We start from the raw sequence: 27107 nt of genomic DNA, 5'->3' as shown, positions 1-27107 counted from the left end.
TAATGGAAAATGACCTAGTTGAAGATGTTTCTTTGAAAAACTTTAAATTATCGAATCACTGTATTGATTGCAAAAAGGGTAAACAGAAGAAAAAGTTGCATCCTTCTAAGTTATTGAATTCCATTAATACTCCTCTTGAGCGACTTCATATGAATCTTTTTGGTCTAGTGAATCGTGCGAGTATTTCTGGAGATTGGTATTGCCTGGTAGTTACTGATGATTATTTAAGATACTCATGGGTCTTATTTATGAGTTCGAAAGATCAAACACCGGTTCTTGTTCAAAATTTAATCACTAAGATCGAATCACTATACAAACAGAAAGTGAGGAGAATTCGAAGTGACAATGGTACTGAATTTAAAAATATTGTATTGGATTTCTTCTGTTTACAAAAAGGAATTCATCGAGAATATAGTTCCCTATACGTACCACAACAAAACGGTGTAGCTGAACGAAAGAATAGAACGTTGATTGAAGTTTCTAGAACTATGCTTGCTGATTCAAAGCTTCCAGTCCAATTTTGGAATGAGGCAGTGAATACTGCTTGTTATATACTCAATCGAGTTCTAACTATTAAGAGACTCAAGAAGACAAGTTATGAGCTGTTGAATAATCGAAAACCAAATTTAAAGTTCTTGGAACCGTTTGGGTGTCCTTGTACAATGTTGAAAAAGGATGTGGGAAAGTTTGATGAAAAATCCATTGAAGGGTATTTCTTGGGTTATGCTTCTCCTAAGAAACGAGTATTTAACTTCACGTCTGGTTGTGTTGAGGAATGGTATCATGTGTACTGTCAAAAGTACACTACTCCTTCTCAAGGGAAAGGTCCCGACTGGATGTTTGACTATGATGGCCTATTTAATTCATTTACTACAACAACTGATCAACCAGATGAAGATTTGGTTCGTGCTTACTTTGAAAAACAACTGGTAATTCCAAAATTTTCAAGTTCTAATGATGTTGAAGTTCCAACCGATGCTCGAACTGAAGATCCTGATAATGATTCTACAGTTCTTTTTGATAATGCATCTACTTCGTCTGATGACACTGCAGTTGTTGATCAAGTTATTGAACTTGATAGTGATGTTTCATCTCACGATTTGGGTGAACATTACAATAATTCATTTGAAAATGTTGATGTTCCGGAGAATCCCACTCTAAGGATTCATAATTATCATCCGAAAGAAAACATTATTGGAGAACTTGACGTGGCAGTTCAAACACGTCATGAAGTTGCTTCGTCCAATGAAAATAATGTATTATGTGCATATGCATATTTACATTCGTCTGGAATTGTAAATCTTGCAAAATTCATTTGCTTTCTATCTCAAGTTGAGCCAACGACTCCTGGTATGGCAGTTCAAGATCCTTCATGGGTAGAAGCCATGCAAGAAGAATTACAGCAATTTGCACGTTTGGGTGTTTGGGATCTTATCGACAAACCTGCAAGAGTCAAGAAGGCGATTCCGACTAAGTGGGTATATAAGTGTAAGAAAGACGATCTTGGGGTGATCGTGAGAAACAAGGCACGGTTAGTGGTGCAACTCTTTCATTAGCAAGAGGGTATTGACTACACTGAAGTATATGCTCTGGTTGCAAGATTGGAGTCCATACGAATCTTTCTGGCCTATGCAGCTTACAAGAATATAAAAGTTTATCAAATGGATGTCAAAAGTGCTTTTCTCAATAGTGAACTTCACGAGGAAGTGTTTGTTTTACATCCTCCGGGTTTTATAGACCCCGATTATCCTGACCGAGTTTATCGCTTAAACAAGGCATTATATGGTCTCCATAAAGCCCCGAGAGCTTGGTATGGCACGCTCTCCGACCATCTGAAGGATAATGGTTTCAAACGTGGGACTGTTGACTGCACTTTGTTTTATAAAAATATTGGTGATGATCTTCTCCTCGTTCAGATTTATGTAGATGACATAATCTTTGGGTCAGCAAACGACGCGTTGTGTAAGGAATTCGAGAAATCAATGCAAACCAAGTTCGAGATGTGTTCGATGGGAGAGATGAACTTCTTTTTAGGGTTGCAGGTTCATCAGTTTGCAAAAGGAATCTTCATTCACCAGACAAAGTATGTGAACGATATCTTGAGCCGATTCAAGATTACTGCTGGAAAAACCCCTTCTACTCCTCTCTCTGTGGGTCACAATTTATCACCGGATGAATTGGAGGATACTGTCGATCCTACCCTATATCGATCTATGATTGGTTCTTTGATGTATCTTACTGCTACTCGGCCCGACATAATGTTTGATGTTTGTTTATGTGCTAGGTACCAAGCTAGTCCCCGAGTGACTCACCTGACAGCGGTCAAGCGTATTCTTCAATATCTGAGGGGTAATCCCGAAACCGGGTTATGGTACCCCAAGGACGATACTTTCGATCTTACCGCTTATTCTGTCTCAGACTATGGAGGATTCAAGATTAATTTCAAGTCTACAACAGCAGGATGTCAATTCTTAGGAATCCGGCTTGTTTCCTGGCAGTGTAAGAAGCAGACAACGGTCTCCACTTCAGCCGCCGAAGCTGAGTATGTTGCAGTCTGGAGTTCTTGTTCCCAGTTTTTGTGGATACAACAATATATTCGCGACTACGGTTTGAAGTTTCTTACTACTCCCATTTTAATTGATAATTCTGCCGCCATTAGCATCACCAAAAATCCCGTACAACACTCTAAAACGAAACATATCGAAATTCGATATCATTTCATACGGGATTGTTTTGAAAAAAAATTAATTGACCTTGAGAAAGTACATACCGATTTTCAAAAATTTGATTTATTTACCAAAGCATTTGACAAAACGCGTTTTCATTTTTTGCTTGGTGTAAATGGCTTAAAAACCCTTGTTGATATCCTGAAACTAGGATAATCATCTTTATTTTTCAGTTTATTTTTACCTTAAAATTTATTTAGGTTTTGGCTTTTAGGGGGTGAAAATAGAAAATACAAAAAGATTGTGCTTTTCGTTTGTATAGATAAAATCCAAAAACATTAAAAAATTTTAAAATTCAAAAATAGTGTGTTTTCATGTCTTTAGTTTTCATGTCTTTATATTTCAAAATTTGAAAAATCCAAAAATACTTTAAAATTTGAAAAGACAAAAAGATTGTGAAATTTTATTTATAAGCAAATGTTGAAAATTCAAAAAGATTGTGAATTTCTCGTTTGTATAGAAAAATCCGAAAAAGAAAAAAAATTGTGTTTTAAGGTTGTAAAGAGAAAAACCAAAAATATTTTTGCTTACGTTCGCTGAAAAATATGTCAATTACTCCTACTTGAAGGACGTGTACGTGTATATGTTTGGTCCTGATAATTTCTTGTAAATATTCGGGATAGCCATTTACCTGACATTGGAAAGTAATTGGGGCGTTTGTTATGCTCTTTAAGTTATTTTTCTCACTGAAAATTATGTCAGTTATTGAAGTTTGTAGAGCATGCTTGCATGTTTTGGTCCTACTATCTACTTGTAGATTGATAGTGTCGGGTCCCTTGATTTCAGCTGGATCTTACTTAATCATGTCATAACTCACACAGATTGATGTGTTGACAAGGGAGTTAATGACGGGTTGCTATATTTAGAAAGATATCTGTTTATTATAGGCGTAATCAATAACAAACATACGGTTGCTTAATAAGTATTCAATGATAACCAACACAAACAAGATTTACTCAAAAGATTTTCATTTATATAACATTCATCATACAAATAGGATTATCGATTTAGGGTTTTTTGAATGAGGGTTTATCCGTACAAAGACGGCCGTCACACACAATATTCTATCTTAATAAATTTGTTTGTCTGCCTTTGTCCGTGTGTTGTCTCTGTGCCCCTTTTGGCGACGTGCCCTAAAACATTCTATTTATATGCCTGCCAACCTAGGACAGCTGTCATTCCTTCTAGAAACCCCAAACGTAAATACATATTGAAATTACATAATCAGAAAATATTCTAAGTGTAAAACAAGTTTTCCCGGGTAGGCTCTGGATAAGTAAACTTCTCCGAGTAGACTGTGTGCTCTGCCTGCCTTAGACTTGGTAACATAGAAGTGTGCTCGGGATCAGTTTCCGGGTAGACTTTACTTTAAGAGTATTTTACCAAGTAAAATACTCACCGGGTAGACTTCAGTCTTCTTGACTTTGCCAGACTTTGCCCGACAAACCCTTACGAGCAACCTTGTTCTTCTATGGTCCATTTCAACTCTTTGCTATAATATAACTTATTAGCAAAGTGTACTCGGAAGTACTGTTCCTTGCTTGAGTTGAACCTTTCCCGATGTTACTTAGAGATATTCCATTTATACATCAAGCTTTCTCGGACCATAATTATTAATGAATACCTTGTCCGGTCTTCCAATCACTTGGCTTCATGGACTTGGTTAGCCAAAAGCTTACTCGGGAGTGAACTTTACTTGGCTATGAAGAACAGACTTGCTTGATAAAGTGAACCTTGCCCGGATTTACATAAACTAGTGAACCTTGCCCGGCAATGCACTAATTTGCAAACCCTGCTCGGATATCCACTAAAGAAGACTACTTGAAGTAAACCTTGCCCGATAGATAAAATATCGTACCCGGCTAAGTAAAAGCTTGCTCGGAAGTCTAAGGTGTGCCCGGATCCATACTTAGCGAATTCTGAGGAGGTTGAGAAGATTCCAATCTTCCATATACTTCATTTTGGTCGAATCTCTGACTCAACAATCTCCCCCTTAGGTCAATTGTTTGACTCAACAATCTCCCCCTAGATTGGAACACCTCAGCTGACCCAAAACATTTCTAATGTTACATACACTTAGTCAAAAATACACATCAAAGTTCAAAGTCAAATTACATAATCAAATAACATAAACAAATTACATAATCAAAAGCAGTCCGAAGACATTACAAAACAAAGCCTATTATATTGATCTTGTCTCTTTCTTGGATTATGAACGGCTTGTCTTCGATTGACTATCTCAGAAGCAGCTTTCATTTTGAAGATATTAAGGGCTTGGTAGTGAGTGTGACTTTCTGGTATAGCCAAATCCCTTATATCCATCAAATCTTCATTATGCAGGCAGGTCAAGTCTTCATCTTTCTTAATAATCCCCAGTATTTTTCCATCAGAGTTTCTTAGTACAAAGTGATCAGCATTCTCTTTGTATTCAATTTCAGCTATAATGCCATTCCTCTGCACTGTGTAGTTGGGGCGTCTCATTCTTCTTCCCAGACTTATACATGTATTCATGTTAGACAAAGGATTCTCTTCTCTGATAGTCATCTGATAATCTCTCTCAGCTATGTCCATTCTCTTCAGCTTTCCAGTCCTTTTTGACTTGTGAAGTTGGATAGTTCTCCAACTTCTCTTTTCTTTCAAGAACTTGAACCCTTTGTCAGCTTCTTCATACAAGAATTTTGACAGATCATTCATCTGTCTACCTGCCATTTTGTTTCTGTTCCGATAATCATACAATCTAAGAGTCACCATCCTTTTCAGCTGTTCTTCATTATATTCACGGAAGTCACTCCTAACAACAATCTCTCTCAATTGTCTGCTCTCCATAATCACCTTCAATGAATCAATAATAGAGTCAAAGTATAGTTCTCTTGGTAGATCCACATCAGATTGTGGTCTTGTTCTTTGTTGTGCTGAACTGCTTATTTCACCTCTTCCTCCTTGACCTCTTCCACCTTGTGGAAATCTTCTTGAAATTGGAGGCCTGAAAGGAATAGAGTTCTTTGGTTTCCCAGGCCTTAAGTTGAAAAACTTTATGTAGATGGCCTCTACCATTTCATTTGGAAGATTGGCAAGTTCAACAACATCTACTCCATGTTCTTTAAGTTCTAGTAACATTTTTGTCATTCCAGGAGTTCTTGCCAACCCAGCAGGCACAAATCTTCCATCTGCATAGTATCTTGGGTTTTCACCTTCTCTTAAAGCTTTTTCCCATTCATTCTTTTGAAGATAGAAAAGGTTTTTCAGATCCTCCTTTTCAAAGACATTAAAGTCTGCTTCACTCATTCCTCTTTGATTGATCATTATGTTCCTCAGAATGTTGATCATCTCTTCATTCTCCCAATGAACAAATGGTTCATCCTCAGGTTCAGGCTTTACTTCTTGAGAAGTAGGTGTTTCAACTGATCTGACTTGTTCTTTTGTCTTCTCCCTCAAAGTTTGAATTCTTCTTTTCTTAACATGAGGTTCATCAGTTTCTTCAGCCTGTTTGGTAGACCTTTCAGTTTGAGCTCTTTTCAGCTTTTCTTTTCTCTTCAATTTGTTATACTGATCTACCACTGATTCTCTTGACAGATGCTCAACAATTTCAGGCTTCATACCTCTCTCCAGCAGGTATCCACACATTCCTCCAAACTTTTTCTTCAAAGCTTCTGTCTTTTCAAGTTTCTCATTCTCTTTTACACATTTTTCAATTACCTTTTCTCTCTCACTGTTGTATAAATCTTGAAGTTGGTCAAAGTTAAAGTGAGACAGATCTTTTTCAGAATAGTTGTGCCTTCTGAGATAATCCCTGAATTTTTGACTCTCTCTGTTTTTCTCTTCCATCTTTTTCTTCAGGGCATCTCTCTCTTTGTCAAGTCTAATCTGCAATTGATCATCATCAAGATAAGCCAATGAGACAAAACATATTCCATATCTTCTCAATTTTACAACCAAAGGATGACTCTTCTTAGCTTCTCTCATACTCAACTCAATGTTTGCCCTCTGTTCATCAGTCATTACAACTTGTGAGGACACAACATTGGTAGATTTGACAGTTTTTCCTTGATCATTCTCAGGGTCATCATCATTATCATCTGAATCCTCAGACTCATCCTCTCCTTCAGTTAAATCATTCATTGCATCAATCTTTGGTTCATCAGAAGGTGAATGATCCGGTTTACTTCTGTTTGGCACATCAGGGACACCTTGAACTCTTTCACCTGGTTGCAAGGTTTGTAGTGGGACAGCCCTTATAGGACTAGCTTTATCTTCTGGTGTTTCAACAAAATACTTGTTCTTATCATCCCACTTGCCCCTCTTATCAGCTCTTTCATGTTCAGACTGCTCATATGTCCTCTTTCTCCTCATGTAGGTCTTGGCAAACCTATTGACTTTTTCAGCAAATTGTTCATGAAGTTTAGAAAGTCTTTCTTTTTTCTGGTTAAGTGTTTCATGAGGCTCAGGCACATTCACCCTTTCTGACCAGCTGTCAGTAGGATTCTTCTTCAGATCTTCTTTTACTTGCTCGGTCCATTTCTTGGCAGCCATTGAAGCAATGGACTCGCCAATTTCTTCTTCAATAATCAGACCAATATTCAGATTGGTTGGTTCGGCAGTTTCTGATTGTTGACTTTCAGGTTGAAACTTGCTAACCACCATAGCCAATGATTTTTCAGCCTCCTCTTGCTCTCTCAGCTTAATCAAGGCTTCAATTACTTCTTGATCAGCCACATCATCAGAAATTTCTTTTGCAAGTTTGGCTTGTTTTATCAAGATCTCCTATTCTGCAATTTCTTTAGGAGTCATGGATTGGGATAGAATTTCCCTATCCCTTGTTTCTCTTTAGATGTTCTCTTGTTCTCTCAGGGCATTAGCATCACCAGTATCATCATCTGTAAACAACACATCTTTTTCTGAATATTCCTTAACAGGCTCTTCTACACTGACTTTTGCCTTTCCTTTCTCAATCCTCCTCCTTACATCCTCTTCATCCTCTGATTGTACATAGTCATCAATCTCCTTTTCTAATGCTTCTAAATCAGGATCATACTCTGCCCTCTTGGAGCTTTCTGGTTGTTCAGTTTGAGTGATGGGTTCCTCAACAGCAGTGTCTCCTTCATTTAATACTTCAGTTGTCTCAACTCCAATCTGCATGTCAATTAAGACATCAGTAGCCATATCAGTTGCAGCTACATTCTCTACACTCTTCTCAACATTTGTCATTTTAGTCTCATTTTCTCTCTCAACATTCTCCTCATCAATTATTTCTTCATTGTAATCATAATCTTGTTCACCAACATCTGATCTGTCACCATCATATTCATCATCATCAATCCTCCTCTCTTCACTACTTTCCTCTCCATCATCATAATCAATCATAATCAACTTCAAACTATCAACAGTCTCCACAACTGTTGCAGTATCTTTAATATTCACACCTAAGACAGTTGGCATAGATTCATTCTCCCCCTGTTTTGGGGCAGCTGAGGTCTCCTCAACCTCCTGCACCAGGGCTTGAATTCTCAAGCCTGCCTGTACCAACTTTTCTGACAGCATCACATTTTCATTTGTCACTTCCTCATTTCTTTTTCTCAATTTAGCATTCCCCAACATTAAGTCCAAATTTCTCTGGAACAGGTCTGTGTTAGTGAGTGGTGTTGTGGGTGGTGATGTAGAAAAAGGTTCAAACTCAAGTTTTTCTGTGGTGTGAGTTTGGAAAATGGATGGTGGTGTTTATTGTGTTGGGGATGTATGTGTTGATACTTCTGGTTGGCTTGTGGTTAGGGTTTGAGGTAGTGTGTGAGTGATTTGGTGTGGTGGAGTTTGTGGTGGTGATGGAACAATGGGTTGGTCAATGTGTGGTGGGGACTGTGGTGGTGTTGGAATAGGTTGTTCTGTATGCTCAAGTTGCTCCCCCTGATCAGGTGCAACAATGCCTATAGCTACTCCGGCTCCTCCATCAACTCCATCAACATTATCATCTCCATCATCAGAGTCATCATCATCACTCTCAACATCATCAACTTCTTCCTCCTCTGAGCTTAACTCAGGTACTGGCATTATCTCTATGTCATGGTTTAACAACCATGGCAGAATCTCAAAAGGAACTTCAGCATTGAATCGATTGGCCACACCCGGATTCTTAATTCTCTTGTAAGTGTCAGGGTTCTGGAGTAGGTAGGTTATGCCAATAGTGGGTAGATCTTGCAATTCTCTGTTGAAAATTATCTGTAGAAACCTTGGATACTGCAAAAATCTATCTACCTCAACCTTCTTTAAATTTCCCACCATGCCTTCAAATATCATCTTTTAAAAGTTAAAAGGCAGATCATATACAATACCAACAGTGGCATTAGCTAGATCACGACTTATCAGAGTCCATGACCCCTTCCGTGGAGCAAATCCTTGTATCACATGGTGTATCAAAAATCTGTACAACATAGGGAACATTCCTTTTTGAAATTGCCCCTCATGTACTGTCCCTTGATATTTCATCGTCTGTTCAAAAATTTTCATCAGGTGATCAGTATTAAAGTTTATATGGTTATGATCATCATCGTGTAACTGCAAGCAACGTCTAATCATTCTTTCAGTGACTTGTATCTCTTGTCTTGCAACTGTTGCTTCAATTCTCCGACCATTAACATCATCAACCAGTCTTGTAGATCTCCAGAAATCCAATGAATGATTTCTGTAGATAACAGGATTTTCAGTGAAAGCAAAGCTGACATTTGATCGAGCCATCCAGGTTATCATTGGTGCCACTGGCTCGTTGTCAGGTGTGACTTGTAAAAGTGTACACATATTGTGTTTCTTCTCAAAAGCATACTTAGGTTGAACTTCTTCTTCTTCTGTCATATCTGAACAACACAGTCAAACATATTCAAAATGAAATTAGTCATAAAGTTCAGTACTTTAAGTAATTTCAAGGTAAAAAGATGAAGAAGAAAGAGAAAGAAAAATCATCAGGAACCTGTTCTTCGACAAGTTTATAACCTAAACACATAAACAGAGTATTAGTAATCAGATACATAATCAAAACCCATTATAGTCTAATCGTGGTCGGAAAACACATTAATGTTGCTTACCGATTCGGAATTAGAGGGCTAATTCAAGTTAGGGTTTGGATTGAAGTAAAATGTGATTAGTCAGTTAGGTTTCTTTGAGAGTAAGCAGTTTGCAGTGGAAGGAAAGAGAGGGAAAAATAATGTTGAAAATTTTGCCTAACTCCCTCTTATATACCTTTTGAAAGTGGGTTTTAAATGTTTTTTGTTGTTTAGTGAGTTATTAGTTGTCACACAGTAACATTATCCACTTGATATATTAAAACATTTCTTTACCGTTTTAGTAAACCTTACTCGGAAAATTTTAACATATAACCAAAGTCTACTCGGTATATTTCCACTTACACAAAGCTTACCCGGTCAAACCTTGCTTAAAAAAATTTTCATTTTGAATATACAAAGTTTGCCCGAATCCTTCTATTTATAAACCTTGCTCGATCAAGCTAATTTATTTAAAGTTAAGACATAATGAAGAAAGCTTACCCGAAATACTAGATTTCTTGAGAACTTAATCACAAGATAAATAATCAAGTATAAACATCAAATAAACATCCTTACTAGGAATCAATCAAGACACCCATATAGATTTCTCAAATTCAAATTAAAAACTTAATCTAGCACAAACCCTATCAGAATAAGAAACATATTCAATCAAGCATATAAAAAACATATTTAATCAAGTATACTTGGAACCATATTGTGCTCGAGCAACCTTTCAAGAGAATAGTGTGCCCGAACAACTTTCTAATGCAAAGTATACCAAAGTATACCCGAATAACCTTCATATAGTACAAAGTGTGCCCAGAAAAGGATTTCTAGCAGACAGTGTACTCGGAAAGTTATGTTTTGAAATTACAAAGTATATTGAGGGAACAAAAGTGTACCCGAAATATAAAGTGTGCCCGGAAAACAAAGTTTGCCCGAAAACACTTGTAATTTCAAAGAAATCGTAAACACACATATCACAGAGCATGCTAGAAATGAAATTAAAACACATAAACATTTAAGTGTGCTATAGTCTAAAATTTCAAAGAGCTTGCCCGAAAATCCTATGTTAGCACTAAGCTTGCTAGGATAAACACATTCAATCATCAGGTATGCCCTTACTCGAGGGAATTTCAACATGTCAAACCATACCCGAAAATGACAAACTTAAATAATACTATCTAAGTGTGCCTGGAAAGATTAACAAACCTTTCCTAACAAAATATTCACATAAATCACAAAGCTTACTCAGTGTACTAACTTAAGTTCACAAAGTTTGCTTGAACTCACAATCAGCATATAAAATGCAAAGCTTGCCCGAAACAAGCATGTCTTGTTAAAAGCTAGCTATACCATATAATCATCTCAAGACTTCAAGCTTGCTCGGGAAATGAGTACAACAGTGTACTCTACCAGGAAAGTGTAAATATTTCAAAGCATGCCCGAAAATCATAAACTTAGTCAAAAATGACTAAGCTTGCCCGGAAAGGTCATAAATCATCAAACCTTACCCGAAGTAACATATTCAAACATATTCAACTGCTTTGTGCCCAGAAAGGTTATAAAACATCAAACCTTACCCGAACTTACATATTCAGCCAATTAAAGGCAAAATGCAACACTTTTTGACTTAAACCACTTGTCAAAATATATTTTTCATTAAAGATCATAGATTAATAGCAAATGGTGCATTTAGAGATCAAATTTCAGTTATATTTCTCTTCAAAACAGTTTCTTCCATTTTCTGAAAAGATCTCAAGAATGGGATCATATTGACTAAGTAGCTTTCTCAATACTTCATTCTCAGCATTATTATGACAACATAGATAGGTTAACAGCAGGTATAAACTTAGCATGAATTTCATTTCTTTGGTGATATGATTAAGGTTCAATTTAAGCATAATGCATTAATGGTCAACACTGTGCTATGATGCCTCATATCTCTTCTCAAAGCTTATTTGGCTTTCCCCAGATCACCCCAATTTGACTCCAACCTCCTGTATTAGGTCAAAAATTGTTTTTGTATGACAGAACTTATTGTATTGTTGTATTTTCTGAGATTCAAACATATATAGAGGTTGAACGTTGGACTTACTGTTAATAACATGCCTTTCATTCAAGATGAGACAAATTATGTCAACAACTTTGTAGTTCTTTGTTATTACCCTCTTGTTTGATAAAATATTTAAAACACTTATCAACTTTTGGTTGATTTATTCATACTTCCCCTTGTTTTTGATATTTTCTCAAATTTTCTTAAACTTTGTTCTTTGTCATATTTAAAGATGCTTCATTTTTTTTGGTTGACCAAATAACAACAGGCTCGTGTATGACTGGGTAATCACTTTTCTGCCTATCATTCGGAGAGATTTAACTTGAGACATGCAAAGACAACTATGTATCTCCACATAAAGATTAGCATATTCATTATGTTTATATCACCTTAGATTTTACATCATCATGGGAAAGCAACCATACATGTTAATGACTATACTATGGTCTTTTTAGCCTATTAAATCCATATGAGTTGCTAAGTAGTCAATGTACTATCATTTCCCATATATAACCACAGTTTAATATTCAATCACCCCAATTTCTCTTCATTGTCAGGTAAATGGCTATCCTGTTTGACCACAAGTGGTCAACAGGACCAAACATACATGTGAATATATGTCCTTTCAAAGTCAGAGTTATTGACATAGTTTTAAGTGAATGAATAAGAAACAAGTCATAATTGCCCCAAATGCATTCAGTTTTCAGGTTAATGGCTATCCTTTGAGTCTGTAGAGATTTAAGGACCAAACATACACAAGTTCATGTCCTTCCAACTGGGCAAATGACATAATTTTCAGCAAAAATAACTTCTTGAGACTTCTCTTTAAAAATCCGTCTTTTAAGCTTCTTTTAAAGCTTGAACTGAATAATCTTATCATATCTCAGCACCATTAACAACTTGCTCATGTTTTGATCAAAATAAAGTATTTATGCAAAATTCATTAGAAAATTTCATTTTTTACCACTTAATTTTGACATTAAACATATTTTGACATAAATAGTTGCAGCACATAATCAAATCTTAATCAAACATGATATCATCAAGACAAGTAGACAGTACTAACAAACAAATTCTAACCTATCTTAATAACATCAGAAGATCAGATAAAGCACATATTCAAGCAATTAAGCAATGATGTCATAAAAGCTTGTTCAAACAAGTAGATCATATCAAGAACACTTATCCTAACATCACAAATGCACATCAACTGATAAACATGCAAACATATCAACCAGTCAGGTATATTAAAACTTTGCACACTTGATCAGTTAAAGAACATAACAGTTAACACATTCAGTAGCATAATCAGAATCATACTCAAGCATATTCACATAACATTCAATTTGTGAAACCTCTAAATAAAGTAATCAGTTAGCACATTGAGGTACACAATCAAGCACACATCCTTAATCAGATTTCATCATAGTTGATCATTCCCAGGGCTTTCAAAAGAAAGTTGAACCTGGTTCTATCAAGTGGTTTGGTGAATAGGTCAGCCAAATTGTCACTTGTATCAACTCTTTGCATTTCAATCAAACCTTTTTCACTGCAATCTCAGATGAAGTGATGTCTAATTTCAATGTGCTTAGTTTTAGAATGTTGAACTGGATTCTTAACAGTAAAATATGCAGCAGTATTATCAATAAGAATAGGGGTGTTCAGAAAATTCAAACCATAGTCCAGCATCTGATTTTGAATCCATAGAACTTGTGCACAGCAGGCAGATGCAGCAACATATTCAGCTTCTGCAGTAGAAATTGAGACTGTAGTCTGCTTTTTGCATTGCCATGACACTAGCCTTTCACCCAAAAATTGACATCCTCCTGAGGTTGACTTTCTACTCATGTTACATCCATCATAATCACTATCTGTATATGCAATCAGATCAAAAGATTGGTTCTTTGGATACCAAATTCCTAAGTCTGGTCTTCCCTTTAAATATCTGAATATTCTCTTAACATCATTCATTTGGAAGACTTTTGGACTTGATTGAAATCTTGCACATACACATACAACAAACATGATATCTGGTCTTGTAGCAGTCAGATACATCAGAGATCCAATTTTGGCTCTATATTCATGTTCATCTACAGGCTCCCCCTTTTCATCTGCAATCATCTTTTCTTTGGTGTCCATTGGAGTTGAAGCAGTCTTGTACTCATGACAGTTGAACTTGTTCAAGATGTCCTTCACATATTTGTTTTGGTGAATGAAGATCCATTCAGCTTTCTGTTGAACTTACAATCCAAGAAAGAAGTTCATTTCTCCCATAGAACTTATGCTGTATTTGGACTTCATTACCCCTTCAAACTCCATGCACATTTGTTCATTTGTAGATCCAAAGATGATGTCATCCACATACACTTGTAACAGAAGCAAGTCTGATCCCTTTCTTTTGTAGAAGAGTTTCTTGTCAATGGCTCCTCTTTTGAACCCATTTTCAAGAAGATGATTTGACAGCTCATCATACCTTGCTCTAGGAGCCTGATGCAATCCATAAAGGGCTTAGTTTATCTTATACACCCTGTTTGGATACATTGGATCCTCAAAACCTGGAGGTTGAGCTACATACACCTCTTCATTAATCTATCCATTTAGAAATGCAGACTTAACATCAAGCTGGAACACTATAATGTTCTTTGAGGCAGCATATGCAAGAAAAATCCTGATAGCTTCAAGTCTTGCAACAGGAACAAAGACTTCCTCAAAGTCTATTCCTTCTTCTTGAAGACATCCCAGTGCTACAAGTCTAGCTTTGTTCTTAATCACCAAACCCCTTTCATCCCTTTTGTTTCTAAAAACCCATTTGGTGCCTATTGCATATCTGTCTATTGGCCTATCTACAAGATCCCACACATGTAGGTCTCTGAACTGTGCCAGTTCCTCTTGCATTGCATCCACCCAACTATTGTCTTTCAGTGCTTGAGCAATGTTCTTTGGCCTATTTAGGATAGAAAGCAGGAGTAAAGACAGATATTTGCAATTTCAGAATGACTTCTTGTAACTCTTTCATGCAAATCACCAATGATGTTTTCAGAAGGATGATTCTTTTCCACATAAGGAGTTTGTATAATCATATTTGTAGACAAATTTGTGTCAAGATTTGTTTCATTGAGCTCTGGTTCTTCAATGATCAAATCAGTTTCTGCATCATGAAATTCTGGTGCTTCATCATTATGTTGTCCTGAAGTAGATGCACCATTGTTTTCTAAGTTCAATCTTTGAAATAGTTCTTGAAATCTTGATGTAGATGCAGCTTCTTCTCCACTTGCTTGGTTGCTTGTGTCACCTTCATTCTGAACTTGATCATTCTGGACATCCTGATTGTCTTGATTTTTCTCAGTATGATCATGTTCAACATTGTGATTGTTTTCTTGATCAGGTTCACCAATATCACATGAGGAATTCTTCACAAAAGTATACTCCTTTTCTTTTCTAGTAACCTTCTTCCATAATTCTTCCAAGACCAATGATTTCTTCTTTTTCTCTTCAATTTCACTGGTCTTGTAGAAAGATTCATCAAAGTCTTCAGGATAAATCTTGAAAGACCTTATTAACTTTTCATGATCAAATAGCCATGCTGCACCATCAACTGTATTGAATTGATTCTTATTAAAGATGATGCCAGATGATTCTATAACACTCAAATGGTCTTTCACATATACTCTGTAAGCTTTGAGTGTGTAGAATATCCAACAAAGAAACAATCCATGGACTTTGTTTGAAACTTGTTCAAATAGTCTCTTGTGTTCAGTAGAAAACATTTGCATCCAAAGGGCTTGAAAAACTTAATGTAAGGCTTCCTGTTGTGAAACATTTCATATGGAGTTTTATTATGCCTTTTGTTGACAAGTACCCTGTTCTGAACATAGCAGGCTGTATTTATGGCTTCAGCCCAGAAAGTGACAGGCAGATTAGCATCTGCTAACATGGTTCTTGCAGCTTCAATTAAGGTTCTATTTCTTCTTTCTGCTACACCATTTTGTTCAGGAGCTCTAGGAGCTGAGAATTGTTGTTGTATTCCTTTTACTTCACAGAATTCTTGCATAACTCCATTCTTGAACTCAGTCCCATTGTCACTTCTCATCATCTTGACTTTCTTATTCAACTTGTTCTCAATCATTGTTACACAACCTTTAATCAATTCTGTAGTCTCATCCTTGGTACTTAGGAAATAAACCCAAGTGTATCTTGAATAGTCATCAATGATCACAAGACAATATCTTTTATTCCCTATACTTGGTACACTTACAGAACCAAAAAGGTCCATGTGAAGTAATTCAAGTGCTTGATCAATTGAGTTGATGAGTTTTGGCTTATGAGTAGATTTGTGTTGTTTTCCCTTTTGGCATGAACTACAGTGATCTTCCAATTTGAATTCTCTTATGGGTAAGCCTATGACATGCTCACCTTTAACAAGTCTGTTCATGTTCTTCAAGTTCACATGACATAGTTTCCTATGCCACAATTTTGACTCATTTTCAGTGGCTTTGGAAACAAAACATGCACCTCCTCTTGAAACAGCTTCTTTCATATTCAATTCATACAGATTGCCATTTCTTGGTGCCATCATCATAATCATTTCAAGTGGAATCACAAACTCAGGTTTTAGAATGAAACAGTGTGAATCATCAAAACTGACTTTGTATCCCTTATCACACATTTGTGATATACTCAGCAGATTGCACTGAAGACATTCAACATGAAATACATTATCAAATGAGACTTTCCCATTTGTTAAGATTCCTTTTCCAACAATCTTTCCACCATTCTCATCACTTCCAAAAGCTACTGGACCTTCATACTTTTCTTCATAATTGACAAGTGATCTCTTGTCACAAGTCATGTGCCTAGAACATCCACTATCCATGTACCATATGTCATTCATAGGAGTGGACTGTTCCTGCACATACAAAGAAAGTTTGATTAGTTGAGTGATTTAGTGCAAGCCTTATCAACTTGCAGCTTATCAGATTTAGTTTCAGACACAGCTTGGGAAGTGAGTGTAGTTGGTTCAGGATCTTCATGAGTAACTTCTAGATTATCTGAATTATCTGTTTCATAACCACACTCTCTTGGGGTTTTAACTAGTGATGTTGAGTTCTGGTACTCAGCTGAGTCAGTGTCACACTCTTTATCACATAGTCCTTCTTTTCAGAGTAGTCTCTCACATTAGCTACTATTTCAATCTTAATCTCAGGCTTAGCTTTCCAAAGAAAACCTTGTGGTTCATATCCATGCTTTAACAGAAACTTCTCATCACCAGTGAGTTCTGTTGGTTTCTTTCTAGATACCACATGTCTTTTTGTATTCTCACTGCTTGATGATCTTTGAGAACTATCAGATTTGACAGACTGATTATCCCTTTTTGGGATTGTTCTCAATGGTTGAGAGTCCTTTTTAACAGTTTTGACATGCTTCATGGGAGATTTAGCCTTGTTAACAGGTTTGATCACATGTTTCTTGACTTTTAGTGAATGCCTTTGGCTCTCTTTTTCCAGAACTTCCTCTGCACAATCCTTTCCCATACCCAAATATTTTTCATACTTCATTTTATAGGCCACAAAGTCTTGTCCATACTTTGTTTCATCTGGGACATGAAAAGGCTTGAATTTAAGTCTTTCATTACAGTAGTCTGTATGATGCCCATACTCATCACACTTCTAACACCAAACCTTTCCTTTGAATATTTCATGCTCTTTAGGTTTCTTGAACCTTTCACCTGGTCTTGGCTCATTGACTCCAATGGTCTTCTTGTTCTTTAGACTGTCAAAATTGATTGAGAAATGAACAAATTCTTCAATCATGATGTCTTTTCTTTTAGTCTTGCTTTTTACAAACACAATTTTTTGCATATTCAGTGGTTCTTCATCCTGATTTTCTCTAAGTCTTGATTGTCTTTTCTCATATTCTTCCATAGTTTCCACTTCTCCAATATCAAGAACTTCATGATTAGAAAAAATAGGATAAACAGGGATAAAGTTCTCAACATTCACATCTTCTTGCACCCTTTTCTTGTTGTTCTGCTTTATCTTTTCCAATACTTCTTGGCTTGGAGGCCTTACAGCATTGTAATTTACCCTCTTTCTTTCACATATGTCAAAGGACACATGTTATCTTTTCATTCTTTCATTTTGTTTCTTCATTCTTGATGTGACTAGAGGATACTTTGGAAGTTTGTCAACTGATTCTGGTTTCTTGTATCTTCTTCCTCTTTCAGCAGCTTTGATCTTTTCATCAGCGATTTGATCACTTTGATCACTCAAGTCATCTTGATCCAATTCAACAGGATCAAAGTCATCCTCAGAGACTTGAACTTCAATTGACTTATCCTCTTTTACTTCTTGTACAAATCAACAAATTCTTCTTTGTCTTGAAAAACATATCTGAATTGTTGCAAGTATGCATCTCTTTTCTCTTTGTCAACCTTTGGCATGAAGTTGTTGTTGAATGGGGGTGGAACTGCTTTGTATTTGTCTTGATCCTTTACTTGGTTCAGAATACCACATATGTTGCCTGTTGAAACCAAATTCTTCAAAAATTCAGTTTCCACTTTCAGTTTTGTGTTCTGCACCTTTTCTTCAACTAACATCTTTTTCAATCCATCTATCTCAGTGATGTATCTGGATTGAGCTCTGTAACTGATCATGCAGTCATCTTCCAAAATTTTGATCTTTTCTTCACTGATCAGCTCACTTGCCTCATACCCATTGATGATACTTTGTTTCCTAAAACACTCACTTTCCAGCTTGCCTACTTTTGTTTTCAAGTCATTGATAAGTTCATTTAAATCAATAGTAGGAGTAGAGTGTACCTAAGATGATGATCCAGTCTCGTTTTCAATTATAGCCATAAATACCACATTTGCTCTCTTGATATCATCAGCAATATCCTCTTCATGATTGCTCCAATCAAAATTACATTCATGTTGTGTAGTCACTGCCACATTTCCTTGGTTTCTCAGTTGATTTTGGTTGGCTGGAACTGTGTTGTTTGGAACATTTTGAACTGCTTGAAGGTTTTGATTGTTGTTCATTTGAAAACCTTGATTCTGTTGCATACTTTGATTAAAGATTATTCATTTGAGGCTGAAAGTTGTTGAAGTTGGGATTGTACTTGTTGTTGGGATTGAAGTTGTTGTTGTTTGGTCTCTGCTGATACTTAGGTTGCTGATTTCTTGGTTGTTGATTCTGAAATTGATTCATCTGATAGTTCCTTGGCAGGTTGCATTCTCTTGCAAAATGTCCTGGCTGTTGGCAATTGTAGCAGATTGCCTTTGACTTGTCAAAACCAATCCTTTCATTAGGACCAGAAACCAGAGATCTACCGGTTCTATTATACAACCTCTTACTTCTCAAAGCTAACATGGCAGCTTTCCACTTTAAATCCATGTCCTCCAAATCATCAGCATCTATCTGTTCAAGATCATCTTGCACTACACTTGTGTGAATTAAATTCTTTGCAACAAATGCATTATATGACTCAGTGAACATTGAAAGCAAACCAGTGTGAGGAACATTCCCACTTATCATAGAGGCAGAATCAGTGCCATCAATCAGCTGCACATTGAATCTTTGCTGATTTCCTTGATTACTTGTGCTAACACCAACAAATGATTTTGGAGTATCAGAATTGAGTTCAACAGGTTCTTCAATGATAGGAATCTGCTGCTGATTCTTGGAAGTCAGATTACCCATATGTGCAATCAATGCATTTGATACACTGAAGCAGGGTCATTCCTCCTTTATCATCTCATTCTCTATCATCTCTATCTCAGCAGCTTGAAGAAAACACACTACATCATCTACTTTTAGCTCATTGAAGTTGTGCTTTGTAAGAATGAACTTGCAGGCAGTATACCATTCCTTTGGCATAGAGTTCAGCAACTTGGTGTTGAGATCAAAATCAGTCATGAAATAGTCTGTGGTTCTGAGCTCATTCACAATTCCCAGAAACCTCTCCAGAATTGATTTCAACCTTTCTCCTTCTTTATACTTGAATCTTTCTAACTGCTGCTTAAACAACACTTCGAAGATGGTTAATTTGATAATGGCAGCGACTGCTAGAACTGGTAAAAACACCTAATCAGACAACGAGGATAAGCTAATTAAATATGGGGAAACGATAAGCAATGCTGGTGCGATGATTTCTGCAAGTCCAATTGCATTACTATTTCCATTTGAATGTATAACGATTACCATGTGATGTCGGCCAAGCTAAAATAAGAATTACGAAGGTGATTTGGTTGAATTAACATAATTAAAAACGTGGTGCGCCGAGTAAGGAATGAATATCTCATATTGATTCAATTACCAAGTTATTTTACGAGAATTATGGTTCAAGGAATCAAAACGGGTTTCGGATTACTGTATGAATACCAGTATGGGGCTGATTGAACCAGATAGGGTTTTAATATTATAATAATGATATAGATCTTGCAGTTTAGCCCCTGAAGTTTGAGGATGGAAACATAATTAGGTAATAGTTTAAGTTTGGGTCAAAATTGCCAAAATGTGAAAGTTATAAATATAAAATATACAATTATTTAAATAATAATATTTAATTTACTCGATAAACGCGATAAAATTTCTCGAACATCAAAAAGGGTCGGGTTTTTACTAAAAATATGACTTTTAAAAAGTCGGAGTTGTTACACGGACACATGACAAGGCATTAGAAAACTTAAATAAATACGTCTCATCAACACGAGTAATCATGAAGCCCAAAGATGGTGAACCGTTGTTCTTATACTTGATAATATCCTGAAAACAATAAATGTTGTGTTAGTTAAGGATCATGAAGGCGAGCAACGTCCTATCTACAATGTAAGTAAAAACTTGCTTGATGCTGAATCCAGGTATTCTCATTTAGAAAAATTGATTTAACTTTAATAATGGCTTCTACCAAGTTAAGTCCTTATTTTGAAACTCATGCGATTCATGTTAAAACCAACAATCCTCTAAAAATGTTTTGAGAAAACCTGGTAGAATGGCTAAATGGTCAATAAAATTAAGTGCCTTTGATCTTGTGTATAAGCCCAAAACAACATTTAAATCCCAGGATCTAGTAAACTTTGTGGTTGATTTCAGTAGTGATATCCAACTGGAGGTTGACCTTGATGTGCAACAAGTAGAGGAGGATAAGGAGAAATGGGAATTATTTACTGACAGATCTTAAAATGTCAGGGGACGGGTCTGGGAAACATCCTAAAAATCGCCACATGAGGACATGATACCCTAGGAAATCTGATGTGATTTCCATGCTACCAACAATGAAGTTAAGTATGAAGCTTTAATTGCTTGTCTTCAGTTATCTAAAGATATGAGAATTAGAAATAGTCATGTATTTGTTGATTCTTTGTTATTAGCTAACCACTTTAGTGGCTCCTATGCAGCTAAAAGTGAAAAACTAACCCAATATCTCCATATAGTTAAAAATTTGACAGAAACTTTCGAATATTTTTCCATTGAACAGGTACTTAGAGAAGAAATTCATAAGCTAGGTGCCTTAGAAAATCTTGGATCGGCTATCAGGATCCTAACGGATATGAAAATTCCGATCATCCATATCATGAATCCGGCGATAGATATAATTGAACAAAATGGAAAAAAAGTGTTGAGTACATAAAGCAATGAAGATCATGATACTGAAACTAACCAGGGATCCTAGACATTAACCATCAGGAGATTTTTACAAGATGACGAGATCCCCAAAGATGAGAAGCCAAGGCTTTTCATATTAAGGTATCTCGGTTAATTCTTTTACATAATGTTATGTACAAGAAAAATATTGCAGGTCCATACTTGAAATGCTTGGAAGATCCTGAAGCCCAAGATGCATTGATGGATATCCACGAAGATTATTATGGGAATCACAGCAAGGGCATATCTTTTTTCTCTAAGATCCTCATAACTGGTTACTACTGGCCAACTATGAGGAAAGTCGCAATGATTTATGCTAAAGAATGTGTTGCTTGCCAAAGACATAGCAACATCCTACACCAACCACCGGAGCCCATGCATCCAGTTATCTCGCCATGACCTTTCACGAGGTGGGTAATGGATATAGTAAGAAAACTACCAAAGGCTCCAGGAGGAAAAATATTTGTGTTAGCAATGACATACTAGTTTTCCAAATGGATTGAAGCAGAAGCATTCGTTCAAGTCAGAGATAAAGAAGTAATATCCTTCATCAAACGTAGTATCTTAACAAGATTCAGGATCCCGACAGAGATAGTATGTGATGACGGCTCTCAATTCATCAGCAAAAGAACTACTAACTTTTGTGCCGCTTGGGGAATAAAAATGATAACTTCAACACCAGTGCATACTCAAGCCAATGGTCAAGCAGAATAATCAAACAATATCATCATCAAAAACTTGAAAAAGAAACTACGAACACAAAAAGGGAAATGGGCCGACGAACTTCCGTTTGTGTTATGGGTAGACATAACTACTACAAAGAATGCTACTGGTCAGACTCTTTTCTCTTTTGTGTTTGGAACTAAAGCAGTGATCCCAACATATATGGTGATCCCTACAGCAAGATCCAGCCTCCAGAATACCGAAACTAATAATCAGAATCTAGCCGATGACCTCGATACTATTGATTTACTCAGAGATTCAGCAAGATTTCATATTGCAGCATATTAACAAAGAATATCCAAGTCATATAACAAGAATATCAGAACAAGAAGACTTCAAGTAGGATATATATGGCATTAAAAAATTATTTCAAAACATGACCAATCCTTTTGATGGAAAATTGGCACCTAAGTGGGAAAGACCTTACTTGATAGATTCCGAAGCTAATAAGGGAGAATACCAATTGGTCACCCTAGATGGTAGGATCATGTCAAGATCCTAGAATGATGTTCACCTTAAACTCTATTTCATGTAAGTTGGAATGTTATTTCTAACTTGGTATTGTATCTATTCTAACCCCACTTATTCAATATTTATTCCATTCTTTATCATTTGAATCCCATTACTGACTTATGATGAAGCATACAAGTTCCCTTAGTTGAGTCACACTGGTAGGGACTATTTGATAACCGGTGTGCGTGTTAGCGATTGTTGATGCCTAAGGTTTGCCAAGTTAGTCAATCTGATTTGATCTTTGACAATTAATTTGTTAAGTGGACATGATATTACTATATATTTGCATACTTGAAACCCGGGTGTGATTTGTATTTATTAATTGTTTGAAAGCTGTTTAATTGCTTGCTTAATATTAGAACCAAAACTTGTTTGCTAGTGTAATAACCATTGTTAAATATTACTTCATATTCTTAGATATTTGTTGCATGTTACACTGACCACATACTCCTCGTGGTTAGGCACCCTACTTACCCTAGCTTTGTTTGGTGATTAGGACTAATTTTAAATATTTTTGACTAGATAGCGACGATCTAGCATCAGATATTTCGAAAACAACCTTTCGAAATCGATACAGTCATTATGAATTCTTAGTTATGCCTTTTGGGTTAACCAATGCACCGACAGTGTTTATTGATCTTTTGAACCGAGTCTGTAAACCTAATCTTGGCAAGTTCATAATATGGTTCATTGATGATATTTTAATATATTCTAAAAGCAAGGAGGAGCATGAGCAACACCTACGAGTATTTTAAGAGTTGTTAAGGTAGGAGAAACTATATTCAAAGTTGTCCAAGTGTGAATTTTAGTTGCAAGAAGTGCAATTTTTTAGGACATATTGTAAACCAACACAGAATTCAGGTAGACCCCAGTAAGATAGAAGCTATTAAGAATTGGCAGGCACCTAAGTTACCAAAAGAAATCCGCCAAAATTTTGAACTAGCAGGATTTACTAGTGTTTCATTGAAAATGTTTCTAGTATTTCCCATCCTTTAACCCCTTAACTTAGAAAGACTGAAAATATGGATGTGGATAAGAACAAGGCTCCAATATTAAGTCTTTCAGAAGGGACAGATAATTTGGTAGTCTATTGAGATGCATCCCGAAAAGGTTTAGAATGCATGCTAATGCAAAGAAACAAGGTGATAGCATATGTTTCCCGAAAATTAAAAGTGCACGAAAAGAATTATACCACTTATGACCTGGAACTGGGAGTAGTTATTTTTGCACTTAAAATCTGAGACACTACTTGTATGGCACCAAATATATAATTTACATGGATAACTAAAGCCTACAACACATATTTGAAACATGACGCACAAAAATGGGTGGAATTGTTGAATGACTATGATTGTGAAATTCGATACCATCCAGGCAAAGCTAATATAGTAGTCGATGCCTTGAGCCGAAAAGATATATAATCAAACCAGTGAGAGTACAAACACTTGAAATGATCGTTCAGACAAGTCTTACCGAACAAATTCGTGTCGCACAAAGTGAAGCCTTAATAGAATATTAGTTAGAAAAGAAGACCTACATGGAAATGAGAAGAATTTTGAGTTGAATACTGATAAAATATTCTACTTCAAAAACCAAGTCTGTATTCCAACCCTTCATAATCATCATGAATTGATCATGGATGAGCAGCACAAATCCAAGTATTCTATCCATCCAAGTACTTAAAAGATGTATAAATTTGTTAAATAATTTTATTGGTGGCCTGATATCAAGAAAGATATAGTCACGTGTGTAAGTAATTGTGTGATGTGTGCTAGAGTCTAGGCTGAATATTAGAAACCTTCGGGAATGTTCCAACAACCTAAAATTCCCTAGTGGAAGTGGGAACAAATTAATATGGACTTCATAACACACATTCCCAAAACCTCCCGAGGACATAATGCAATATGGGTAATCGTGGACTGATTGACCAAATCTGCACACTTCCTTCCAATCCATAACAACTACAATACCGAAAACTTGCCCATATTTATATTAATGAAATTGTATCTCGACATGGTGTGCCACTTTCAATTAATTATGATCGAGATATTCGTTGTACTTCTCATTTTTGGCAAGCTGTGCAAGAAGCTTTGGGAACCCGAATAGATTTGAGCATACCCTACCACCCTCAAACAAACGGCCAACCTGAAAGAACTATCCAAACATTAAAAGATGTGTTTCACGCTTGTGTGCTAGACTTTAAAGAGAATTAGGATAAACACCTCCCACTTGTTGAATTCTCTTACAATAATAGTTACCATAGTAGTAGACAAGCGGCACCATATGATGCATTATATGGGCAGAAATGTGGATCGCCACTTTATTGGACGGAATTTGGCGACACTCAAGTTACAAGATCCGATTTGATTCAGGAAATGATGGATAAAATACATAGAATTAAACATAAACTGAAGGCCGCACGAGACCAACAAAAGAGTTATGCCGATGCTCATAGAAAACCGTTATCCTTTAAAGTTGGCAATAAGGTGTTTCTTAAAGTATCCCCTTGGAAAGGCATTATAAGATCTAGTAAGACCGGTAAGTTAACTCCAAGATACATTGTACCGTATGAAGTTATTTTTAAAATTGGTCCCGTAGCATATCGACTAAAACTATCTTTGGAGTTGAGTTATATTCATGATGTTTTCTAGGTATTAAATCTGAAAAGTATCTTAATGATGAGGCAAAAATAGTAACACTGGAAGATGTACACTTAAACGACAAGTTAAATTTTGTGGAGGAACCCATGGATATAGTAGACGGGAAAGCCAAATAGTTACGACATGACAAAATTTCGTTGGTTAAAGTTAGGTGGAACTCACAACGAGGACCCGGATATACTTGGGAAAGTAAGGATGAATTACGAAAGAAATACCCATATCTTTTTCCTAAAAATAACACAGTAGGTACATCGAATTTCGGGACGAACTTTCTTAACTGAGGGAGAAGTTGACATTCGTGACAAAACAATGTATACCTTAGTTATTACGTAACAACTAAACGATTAACCGAACTATGCTCATTATGACTCGGATATATCAGGGGTGGTCATATATAAGTAATATATGTATATTAGTAACTAACATAATGATACTAAAGCCTTAGTATTTGGAAAAGTACTTAAACCAAAATATTTATGGTTAATAATACGCTATGATATTAAACGCAAACGCTAATACCAAAAGAAGAGTTGTATTAACCGTCAAGCCGAAAAACACTTATGAAATACTTATTTAAGATGTTTTAATCAACTTATGAAAATATTTTGGATTTTTACATCCAAATGGTACGTTTTCTTTAATTAGCAAAACTAAGTCGAAAAACGCTCGTTTTTGCGTTGTTTACCGCACCCGCGCCATATTTATAGCCAAAAACCAAACTCGTGCTTAAAATAGACTCAAAATTGATCATATCGGCATGTAAGATTAGAAAAAGGAAGAAAAAAGGGGCAATGGACCCACCCCTAATTGCTAAATATCTAACTTGCCCCACCCATTTATTTACTTCACTTTAAGCTTCACAGATCCCAAAAAACTCAAAGTATCTTCACAACTTCAACTTCTTAGCCTTGTGCTTCTCCTTTTTCAGCCAAAACAAGAGGCATGGACGACTTGAATTTTAGAGTTTTTAATATGTTTTAATCATAAAGATTAAACTTTGATTAAAGAAAATTGTGTTTAACCATGTAAAACTCTTCCAACTGGTCCAAAAACATATTTTTATGCTAAACATGTGTACTAAACTGAATCATGCACCTTTTTGGTAAGAAAAACTCGGATTAGAAGATTTAAATCGCGTTTTTACGGACCAAAAACTCGATTTAGAAGCTTAACCGAAAACATATGTTACAAGGCTTGATTATTGTTTTACGTGCTTGGTTTTGTTTTAACTGGCCTGTAGATATACTACGTAGATAACCAAGACCCAAGAAACGCAAGAAAAGGGCTTAACCGAGCGAGAAAAGGTACTAACCAAAACACTCGTTTAGGGGTTGTTTATGTTTAGGTTGCGACTTGCAAATTGTTAGCTTATGAAAATTTTAGAGATATCAAGGATCATATGAATGAGTCCCTGTTCAAATTTGAGAATTTTTGATAACGAAAAAGTTTTGGTGATTTTATTACTATTTATTGATGATTTATTATGTAAAATAGCATAACATATTGGAAAATTCTGAAATATGGTGGAGAACTCATATAGGTTAGTACAAGATCACACATAAAGTTTAGGTTTCATTGGTGAATCCTAGCTATTCCCGTTTAATCGAGTTTTAACGATCGATTTATGCGCAAAAAGGTGTTGTAGCTAAAGATTTAGGTTTTGGATATTTTACAGGGATTTTATAAAGATATTTTAACAACTAAAAAAAATAATCGGATTTTTCGGGCATCGTTTGGTATAAATGAATGAATTATCG

The sequence above is a fragment of the Bidens hawaiensis genome, unplaced genomic scaffold (genome assembly GCF_021521415.1).
Source record: "Bidens hawaiensis isolate Kalapana, Puna unplaced genomic scaffold, B.hawaiensis_p1.1 tig00008968_1, whole genome shotgun sequence".
Classification (NCBI taxonomy): Eukaryota; Viridiplantae; Streptophyta; class Magnoliopsida; order Asterales; family Asteraceae; genus Bidens; species Bidens hawaiensis.
Note: the sequence above shows the minus strand (reverse complement) of the source record.